Below are 11,384 nucleotides of genomic sequence, written 5' to 3'. Positions count from 1 at the left end.
ACACTACACTTTTTCATAACCTATTAAATGTCCTATTCCAACTTTTCTATCAGCGAACACAGGGCGTATACGTAACATAAAAATACTACACTTTGTGCTTACTCATACATATACTACCTTTACGATTATGATTATTACTATGTCTAATTAATATTAACTTAAATATATTTTCACAAGGTGAGCATGTAATGGTTGTTTACATTTAGTTGTATGTGTGCCTCCTATGAAAGGTTGTTTCACAGAATTTAATATGAATTTATTCGGAGTATCATGCTAGAATGTTTATCATAAATATTTAYGCGCAAGCYAAGAATCAAAACGAGTATACTCAGCTTTCGCATAATAGTGAATTTACATATGAACTTGCTTATTACAAATTTAAATCAGATTTCAAGGGGATTTTATATTCAAGTAATTAATTAGGCAATAGAAGCTTGCCTACAGTGCTTAAATTTAATGTTTTTAAATGCTTGCTGGAAAGTTAGAAGGATATTTAAAAAATAATCTAGAGTCACATAGAAGCGAAGACTACTCATGTTATAAGAGAAAGACGGAATTGAAATACACATGCCCATAAGGCAACAAGTGAGAAAGCAAACACTTCATTTTTAGCAAGATCGATGAAGAAARGAGCACAAAGCAGGATAGACAGGTATCTCTGAAAATGCTCGTACAATATGGGAAAAGCAAACTGTCCTACAAGTATTTATCACTTAACGATTCGAAGAGTACGTTAAGTTAAGTATCATCGGTGAAAGGAAGAACGGAGAACATTAGAAAACAGAGTAAATACAGAAAATCTTATAAGGAAAGGCATAGCTATCGCTGGAAAATGATAGCGAATTGTCTCATATATGAAGCATGTCCTTCGCACGAAAAAATGTACATTGACACCGATACTCAGCCYCTAGAGAACTCGACTCAATAGAAGGTGAGCCAAATAGCTTGATCTTATATACAAAATCGTAGGCAGCTCTGAGTGCAGGGCGAGTAGATATTAACCCAGAATGAATTTATTTTGGAAATCTTGGACTAAAGTAATGCGAAGGCTATCCCGAAGCATGATAGAAAGGSAGTGTTTTGGTGGGTACACCAGTCACGCAGAATGACGATCCCTGTAAGATGTGAAGGCATTTCAAACCCTCTTTACTGTCACGATAGATACTGGTTAATTAACAATTCTGGTGTTGGTAATGTTAATCATTAAAGTTCTCTAACTGCCAAAATATGTCGAGGTCACTTATCAGCACTATGTRAATCACCCTCTAAGTAAATCACAACTAACGTACTAAGATTACCGTCAGCTGATTTCATGCGGAAAGTGTCCCACAAGTGCATTAACGATTACGCAAAATGTGGTAAAGTCTAAAAAAAATTTAGTGAATGAAAAATCATTACTAAGCAATAAATTCTTATATAACAAAACCCAGTTYAGTATTTAGTATACGATACATAACGAAATCTCCATCAGCTTAGCGCAATTTGTACAAACAACTCACAACCTTCATACTTCATTCAGCTGCCATTGATAAATTGTTTTCAATTGCAATTAATATTCTTGTCCATTCGCCAGGTATTGAGTGCARCTATCGAACGAAAWTCGGCTYACATCATTTTTCATTTACCACACATATCTACATACATATGTATGAACYCACGTYGACTCTGTGTATGGGAGTGTGTAACACCGTGACCGTGCACTTGGCGGAACTCGCGCTTGAAGTGTGCGCTGTGCTGGGCCACGATGGTCTGAAAATAATGGTTTTGAAAATAAAAAAATAGCACAGCTTTGACATATCGATACAAAAGCAATCAATCACATTCCCAGCAGGAGTTGCACTCTCGCAGAAATTTATGAGGCGTCAATGTGATGATTTGCCGCGTATATTAACGATTTGCCGATCGTATGACGAAAACAACTGTGTTTTTGTGTTTATCTCGAAAGTTTTGCAAAATAGTTGGTGGGAGGAAGAACGCAGTTTATATGAAGGGTAACGATTAGAACTTGACATGCGCAGAGCTATACATCGCACGATGAAGAAATGACGATAAACATATTGCTTTAGTTCGTTTAAGTAAGCTGACTTCGAAAMSATTATTTTGTCCGKTTTCGAAGACTTTGWGTAAAKRARCTTGGTTTCTCAACTTCTCTCGATGTTTGAGGCGTCCCAAAATGCAAATTGAAGAATCCCAAAGAATATTATTATAGRTTTTCTTTTTTCTAATTTTAAATTTACAGTCAACTTCAGTCATAAAATTAAACTTGCAGAGGTTGGTTTTTGAACTTCGTTTTSTATATTCGTAAAAGTTTGTGGAGTTTCAGGATCTTAATATTGTTTTCGATTTTCGCTCAATCCCATTGAAATACTCTAATCAAGGCTACATAGTTTTCAAGTTAAATCTTAAAGACGTTATTAGCAATTGGTTTTACTGAAAATAATAATTGACCATCTCTTTAGACAACATGGATTTTAATTTGGAGAATGTGGTTTTTGAACTTTCTTTCGAATCTCTGGAAGCTTAAAGTGTTTCATAGACGTTAACGCGACGCAGTTGTTATTATTTTTTTTGTTTTTTTTTTTTTTGATGTATGATTTTGGAAACAACTCAGCTTTCACTTTTCTTACTTCCAAATGATTTTTCAAAATGGTTTTCAATGACCCCTCCGATATATCAACGATGCGAATAAGTTCTCTRACTTTTAAGGGTCGACTCTCAAGCACCAGTTCCATTATTTTGGTTTTTTTTTATTGACGTGTTGATCATCAGTTGATATTGATGACCGCCCTGTTCGTCGCCAAAGCGTTTTCGACCATTCTTAAATAATTAATTAATAAATTAATAATAAACAAAAAAACCAAAGGTCTTTTCCAGCAATCTGAACGTTTCGGCAGCAGAAAACTTGATTTCACATACAAAAATGAATGGAATTTCGCATTTGAATAACATCACTCATTGTAAAATTCGCCAAATGCACTTATGTACTTCATAAAGATAAGCGTAAACTARAAACTAATGATTATTTTCATGTGTCTTTTGGCACAGATGTCACTAAGAATCATTACAACCAAAATAATAAAATTATATTTCGACAAATGTGTATTGCAGCGAAATTTAAATTAAAAAGTCTTACAATTTTTTTTTTTTTTTTTTTGTATCTAGACTTCGGTTGGTATTTGTAGAATTTTAAAGTCTTCCACCAACGCGAAAGTCTGAAACCCTAAAGATAATATTACATTTCTTTCCTCCACTAAAAATTAAAACTCACAATCTATTTAAAAATATGCCAGCCACAAAACTAGTTGCTGTTGAACTTTCTTTCAATTTTCCGCCGCAGCTGCTGGCASTTTTTCGAAATAACTAAAACTATTTCTCAACACATATTTTGCGCCGTTAACTTTGTTCRGCTCGTACATTGTTTCCGAGAGCCAACTTGAGCAGCGCCGATCGCAAATAAGTGAAGTGAAGTAAAACTATTTTAGCTAACAAGAAAATTTTGCAGTTCACAGCTTTTTACACTTTCAGCSGCTTGYACAMWAGTAAMACATGTTGTAGTAACACTTGCAAACAGCTACAAACATAACGGTATATATTATTTGTACACTTTACTACATTTATTTACGTAGGAAGTAAATTACTTTTGGCGAAAAAATACTTTCTCAAATTTGCTTTTGAAAAGTCCAGTGCTTTTACATATTTCCTTCCGAAACTACGCGAAACAAGAAAAAACGTTAACTTCAGTTGCACCGAAGCTGAATACCCTTCACAGGTACATTACTGTTAGTAATTATGTGTTCAGTTTGTATGGAAGCTCTATGCTATAGTTAACCCATCTAAATAATTTTTTCGGAGATTATATTGTTGGCTCAGGAAATTATCTATACCAMATTTCGTGAATATATCTTGCCAAATGTGAAAGTTTTCCATACAAGAACTTGATTCCGATCGTTCAGTTTGTATGGCAGCTATATGTTATAGTGATCCAATATCGGCAGTTCCGACAAATGAGCAGCTTCTTGAAGAGAAAATGACGTTTGCAAAATTTCAACACGATATCTTAAAAACTGAGGGACTAGTTCGTATATATACAGACAGACGGACGGACATGGTTAAATCGACTCAGCTCGATCCTTTATATATATATATACATATATATATATACTTTATAGGGCCTCCGAACCTTTCTTTCTGGGTGTTACAAACTTCGTGACAAACTTAATATACCCTGTTCAGTGTATAAAAATCTTGAATGCCTAAAAATGTAGGTTCGTGCTGAAAGGCTGCTTTACGCTGAAATATGTATTTTCAAACCAGAAATCTTTTCGACAACTTTTATCAATATTATTGAACGTTTTACTGAAATCTTACAATATTCTTTGTACAAGTAGTTATGAGGCCATTTTGTATGAGGATATTTTGATGTTGTTTGGTGTGAGAGTTATGCCATTTCTATTCAACAAATAGTCTTACATTACCGGGTATCTTATTGGTATTGCTCACTTGGACATTAGATCAGATTTTATTGAAAAGATTGCGTGTTTGCTAAAAAACTTCTCCCAAGTAAATTGCTACAAACTAGTCAGCTAAAGCACTCCAGTTATATAAATTGAAGCCTATGTCGCTAAAATACAGATATGCTCGAAGAAAATTGAAAGCCTTGAAAATATAGTAGAGACCACAGAAGATGGGTGCAACATTGGCCGTCTTACTTATATTACTAAACGTTCTTTAATGACAAGGGGTGATCCAATACTGATACTTTGTCGGTGATGTGTTTTCCCCTAAGGCCTTCATCTGTTGAGACGACATTATCTTCCCTTACCGAAACCCTCTGCTGCCATTAGCAGAATGATTTATCATTAGATGCAGCGGGGTGGGCTACAGCGTGACTTTAAGTGCTGCAGTGGTGTAAGTGTACAGACGACCCTTTGCAGCTACGATAGTTGAAGGCATACCGAAGACTTCGTTGCCTTGGAAGCACAAACAACCACTCCATAAGTAACTATGGGCCTAATGATCCTGGTACACAGCCATCTTATGATACATGGCTTGCATCCTCAGAACCTGCCGGCTAGGCGTCTGCATGTCATGAGCGCCTTTGTGGCTTTTGACGGTGTTAGATATACATGCCTACTCCAGTCAACTAAGGTTGAGTTTAATCAGAGACCAAGAAATTCGACCTCTTTAGACACCTCCAACTCCCTGCAACCGAGTGTTAGGGGTATCAAGTCTGGAAGAGAGAGAGAGAGCAAAGATAAAAGGGATCAATGTGGTTTCTGTCGGGTTGATATTCAGCCCAACCGTGTTGCATTTCGTGGGTTGATGGACTACTAGATTGCTTTCGTAGGAAAGATAYTGTTGAATTTTGGGTCTGGGAGGAAATCATCCGTTGGAAAGAGATTTGCTAGGTTGGAAGAGAAGAGCAACAAGTACCGAGGACACCAAAAGAGTGAAAAGTAGGTGCTGCGCAAGTTCATAATCCAACAAAAACAACGAATTGCTGATCCWGAAGAGTCTTTCACTGCTTTTTAACTGTAATATCGTTGAGCTTGCTATGAATACCTTAAACAGTGTAAATAACACGACCTTATTTTATATATATATTATATATGTATATGTATGTAAATAGAGTGTTAGAGGTTAACCTCAACAAAGCGTTTGCCCTATTTACTCACGCTTTGTTGAGGTTAACCTGCTTTCGAAGCATACAAAATATATTTCCCCAATTGCTGTCATGACAACTAAACACAACAATGTCAAGCGCGGAAAGACTTATACTTATAAGGACATACCAATAAATATATTCTAATTTATGCAACAGAATATGTTATGGCGGTATTATAATTTATATTTTATAATATTAAAAATTGCTTTATAGCAGGTTTTCCATAAAACTTTCCTTAAAAACATACACGAAACTTTGTGCATAGTCCGTTTTATGACATCCATGACATTCCGTTTGACCATGTTCATTCCTTCTGCTTTCCATGCTTGATTYTCTACACTACACAGGATTAATTTGCTAAGGGTAAAAGAGAGCCATGAATCCATTGTCGTTTGGGGAGCAAACTTTAATATGCATTTTTATTTCTTTCTTTCTTTTACGCCTTTCTTCGATTGCGTGACACGATTTTCCTCGAGGAAATCGCTTTAGTCCTGTGTTTTCGAAAGCAACATWTGACCTCTGCTTAGCAACTAGTTGTGGGGAAGTGAATTAGAGCGGTGGGTTAATGTTGGGGTCATGATTTTATGTACACAATTTCATTTTGTGTTAAAATATAAAAAAGTATATCATGCGATACATGAAGTGCCTATTACTTTTATGTATACTATATGCCGTTAGAAGTTCCTTTAACTTATTGTTAGGACATCACTAACTTTGTTTTAAATGAGAGAAAACTCCAACGGCTTGTCAATACATAAAAGTTTGAAACCAGTTCCAGATTCTTTTTTGTTTTACCACAAGAGCGTACAACTATGTTTGCAGATCATGTTTAAAACCTTAACATTACGCCTAATTTAGATGAGATGATGAATCGATCCGTCCCATTTTTATTATTTTTTTTCTCTCCCCAATAAACTGCTAATTKGTCGGAACCGCCGATATTGAACCTGCTATGGTTTATGCGGCTGCTTTACAAACTAAGCGATCTAACCCCAATCGTTGGAACTTTACTGGTTTTACTTGGAAATATATTTTCACGAACTTTCGCAAAAATTATTACCCAAGACAGCACTCTAATTTCCCAATATATTAGTTTAGAGCAATATAGCATATAGCTGTCACACAAACTGACCGCAGAAGACCAAGTTCAAGTTAATTTTTTCTTGTTTTGCCTTATTTCAGAGCCTTGAAGATAGTTATTTCTTGTTCGTGATAAGTATATAAAAGATGAACTTTTCTTGGGTGCTGAGCTTCTAACCAACAATTCTTYAATGAGCGCCCATCAAGTGCGACTGAAAAATTTTGAAGGGTGCCAACTGTTGAAGTTTTTGTAATAAGTGTGAGGTTGAAAATCTTTTATTTCAGACCATAGGCCATTCAGATGAATTGACTGAAATCGTRTTAATCATACCGATATATTTTTGATAGACTTAAGTGGTTTTGCCATGGGCGAAGCCTTAGTTCCATCTCTACCAACTTTTAGTTATTTAAATGGCAACTCTATACATAATGAGCATCCTAAAGGCCTAGGTGCGTCATCCGAACCTAACCTAATAAATTATTTTCTAATCACTACTGTAAGCCCATCATAAAAAAAATGGTGAGCTATTTTAAGGTATCCTAACTACAGAATACACTCTCTGGTACGGCTGCTTTTTCAAATTCAAATTTATTTCACTTCCACTTATAATATATGTATTTACAGTGACTAATGTATATAAGTTAAGAGTACAGGCGATTTTACCTTTTCTACTTAAAAATTATTTGAGAATTGAAAAAATTACAAAAAACCCCTGAAGAATATTGCCTTAAGAGTACATGGAATGCTCAAAGCGATCGTTAAACCTTGTATTTAGTCGGTCGAATATTATCCAGTAATGAATGCTGGGTCTCAAGTTGGACGATGGTGTTGCGAATAGTACGCTCAGTAAGCCGACTATGTTGACCATAAGTTGAGCGAAGCGCACGAAACTCATGCTCTCCAGGACGTAAGTTATAATAAGTTGAACGATTTATAGACGTTGTTCAGGCTTAGGTCTTTCCATGATTAAATCCCAAACAATACTGGAAAACAACAACCTGACAGTTTGACACGTCTCATGCGTYATCTGTCATAAAGAGGCTTTGAAAAAGTACCTTTATTTGTATCACGCGTTAGTTTCTTCTAACGTAGGGGTATAGGTGCTTTCTTCTCACCCTTTTCCTTCACAAAAAGCCCTGTTACTTTGTTAAATTCGCTCCAAGGGAGGGCGAGTCATTTGCGACCAAATTTGTAGGGACCCAGAGCTTTAGAAATGAATTTTCCATTTACGCATTGCATTCAACAGATTTTCATCAAGATTTTACTTAAGTTCTGATTTAAATGTTGAAACGATTGTAATAATAAGATTAAATTTCATAATAAACCGTTCAATTTATTCACTTCTCTTTACACCTGGATCTGCATATATTTCCTATGGCGAAAATTTAAAGTGTAATTCAAAAGACTCCAGCTGTGAGACGAAAAGTTGTGGTTCAGCGCTTTTGATGTAATTAGATCATATTACGTTATTTATATTATTGAATTCAGTTTACCTTTCAATAAACATAAATTATATTTAACTGACATTCACATTGCACACTTTCGAATAAATTTCGCCACTGATTTTTCCAATTAAGCTTTTAAAGCCACACTAATTGAATTGTGTTATTAATTATGCTTCAAATTCCATGGAAGTCAGAATAAAGTCCGCCACAAAAAAGTTACCATAGCAAAATTTAAAGTATCGGACCACAACTCCAATTAATTTAAACTATTAAAATATTAATAAACACTTACTTGATTGGTGGAGGTATTTAGACAGGTAAAACCATTGATTTGCAGCAGTAAAAAGTATTTTAATTTAATTATTATAAGCTGTAAGAAAAAATAGAGAATATTTAATTAATACATGAGTTGCGGTTGAAAGCAAATATATTTATGCGCAAATTGTACAAAAGTAAAATAAGTTTTTTATCGCCATGAAAAAATGTGCAACAAATATTATTTAATATTAACAATGTGAAATTTCGGGTTTCTGAATTCAATAGAATAGAACTTATTTTTCCCTCTTGCGCCAAGTCGACAGTTATCTTTTTTTGTGCGAATACTGGGTTAGCCTAGACCTCTTTCACTTGTAACGAGTTTTTCCAAAGCGCAACAAAAGTTGTTTTTCTTTTTATTAAAGCTAAAACGGTTTAAGTATGACGTTCATCAATCGTCGCTGGCTTGTTGGTATGGACTTTACCCTTGACGTAGCTCCAGAGGAAGTGGTCTAATGGCTCTAATGGCGCCCGACCGAGGCTGCTAACTGACCGCCCCATTTCAATAACACGATCACTTGGTTTTCAATAAATTAAAAATAAATTCAGCCAAAAATCGGAAATCATGGAGTGGGACAACGTGCCGGTCATGAAAGAACTACTACCCAATGAATCCGCTGGTCCATAACCGAGCCAATAAAGCATATTTTGCTTATCGAAGTAGCCCCTTCCTTACGGGCTAAGGAGCCTAAGCGCTGAAGATGATTTTTCGATGATAATCCGGATCATTTTCAAATTGTTGCTCAGCCMAATTGACAAACATACGACGATTTGGGTGGAGTAACGGCTTCAGTTCTTGCCATTGTCATTTTCTTTTCTGGAAATAAGCCACAACGACGTTTTGGGTCTTCCTTAATTGATGCGCTRGCGGCAGCAATATTCTTGAAACTATGGGCAATTCTTTGTACTGTGTCTGTGRACTCAAATTTMSCCTCTAGACGTCAATTKTTGATCCAACAKKACGATTATGACAATCATAAATTAGACYTGGCGGTCTTATAGTTGGTGTCGTATATTTTTTATAATGAAATGGCAAACATTACTGAAGAGAAATGTCAAAAGAGCGGGAAAAACTATAAGTCTACTTTTGTAGCTTACTTATTAAAAACCCGTTTTTTACGGAAGACAGCTTTTAACGAACAAGATGAAGGGTGTGTTTTAAGTAGAAAATTTATTATTCTGATAGAGGTTTTCTGTTGTGTTTTTGTAGCCGAGCTGTCTGGTTTTTGAACAGTTTTTGAAGCAATTGGGAATGTTTATCAGTAATAACGCACTGAATATTCTTTTCCAAGGTGGCTATCATCTCGGTCTTATCTGTAAAATCTAGCGACTACACATAACCACACAAAAGATAGTTTGCGGTGTTAAACCGCATTATCCTGAAGGTCATGTCACAGGTCCAGGATGCGAAATAATATGCTCATCAAAAGTTTTCTTCACAAAATTTATTGTTTCGTTGGCTGTTTGACGTGTAGCGCCGTCTTGTTGAAACCAAAGTCATTCACATCAGCATCCCACAGTTCAGGCACAAAAAAGTCATTAGTCAAGGYTCTATASCRTTCCRCATTGACTGTAACATTTCACCGGCTTCAAGTAAATGTAGCCTAATGAGATTTCTTCTGCTCACAGAGCGCACATACCTTTTTTGGGTTCATAGCAGCGTCTCAAAAATGACTTTGGGTCRTTGGACATCTCATTTTGGGCTCACTCACCGAACGTTTGACGCGCTTAATGGTCATTGGGCTTTAATTCTTGCGCCAGTTGGATTTTGTCAGCAACGTCGTCCGGAAAGTGGATAGCCACATCTCCAATTGTTGCGCGCTATGGCGGRTGAACTTATTTAGGTCTTCTTCGATATTCTGCTCCACAGCAGCAATGAMTCTGCTCAACTTGATCGGTGTAATAGTTTTTAGGATACAGCTTTGAAAGTTTGCGCCTTCGTAGTCAGCTACATAGATTTATTTGTTTTCAAAGTCGCTTGTCAAGATTTCTCTCAAACTACCCAACAGATCTTAATGAAGTTTTACATAGGTCTTTGAGATATGGTTTACAAGTTCTTTAACGAAGAGTTTTTTTAATTTTTTTCTGAGAGAATGCTTGAAATGACTGAGCTTAGAATATTTGCTATTGAAAACTTGTCAAAATCTTTCTAAACTATAACTCTTATAATAGAAAGCTTGGAAAAAGTATTGAAAATAAGCCGTTCGAAATCAATGTAACCCCTTAACTGATAATAACTCCTGGAGCTTCAAAAGGCTATGGATGATTTAAAGAAAGCGTTACTTGAACACCCCAAGGCTTTCTTCTGATAAAATTAGGATGATGGATGATTGTTTTTGCAACGAGAGGGGACACTATCTGCCAATCGTAAATTTAAGGTACCTTCGTTTTTAAATCGACTCGACGTTGGAGTTCAAGAGAACCATAATTTTCGAGGCTAAATTTCCGAATTTTCACCAACTGATAGCATTAATGATATTTTAGGTAGTTTCTGAATTTCTCTTGAAGTTCAAAGTTTGAACAAAAGTGTGCCATTTACACAGTATATAATGTGAAAAACCAGCAGAGACTGAGCTGTAAGGGCAACCAGCTATTGTGTGACTGATAAATAAGTTCAAAAATTTATTTCTWATAAATAGTGGAAAAATTTTGGGTCATAAACTTACATTTGTTGCTCATACTTTAGTCAGACAAATGTCTGCCGGCTTAACAAACATTTATTGCGATTGCGTTCCCAAATTCTATTTGTTTAGATTTCAAGAGATTACTTTGCCATTTACACGGGATAAACAACTCGGCATCGCGTTTTGAGCGCGTAATGCGGCATAAAATCGAATGAGCGCTGAAATAAGCTTAGCAATTACGAGTGAGTAGTCTG

Source organism: Bactrocera latifrons, unplaced genomic scaffold (genome assembly GCF_001853355.1).
Source record: "Bactrocera latifrons isolate USDA-ARS-PBARC rearing strain unplaced genomic scaffold, ASM185335v1 scaffold_289, whole genome shotgun sequence".
Classification (NCBI taxonomy): Eukaryota; Metazoa; Arthropoda; class Insecta; order Diptera; family Tephritidae; genus Bactrocera; species Bactrocera latifrons.
This window is presented reverse-complemented; position numbering follows the sequence as displayed.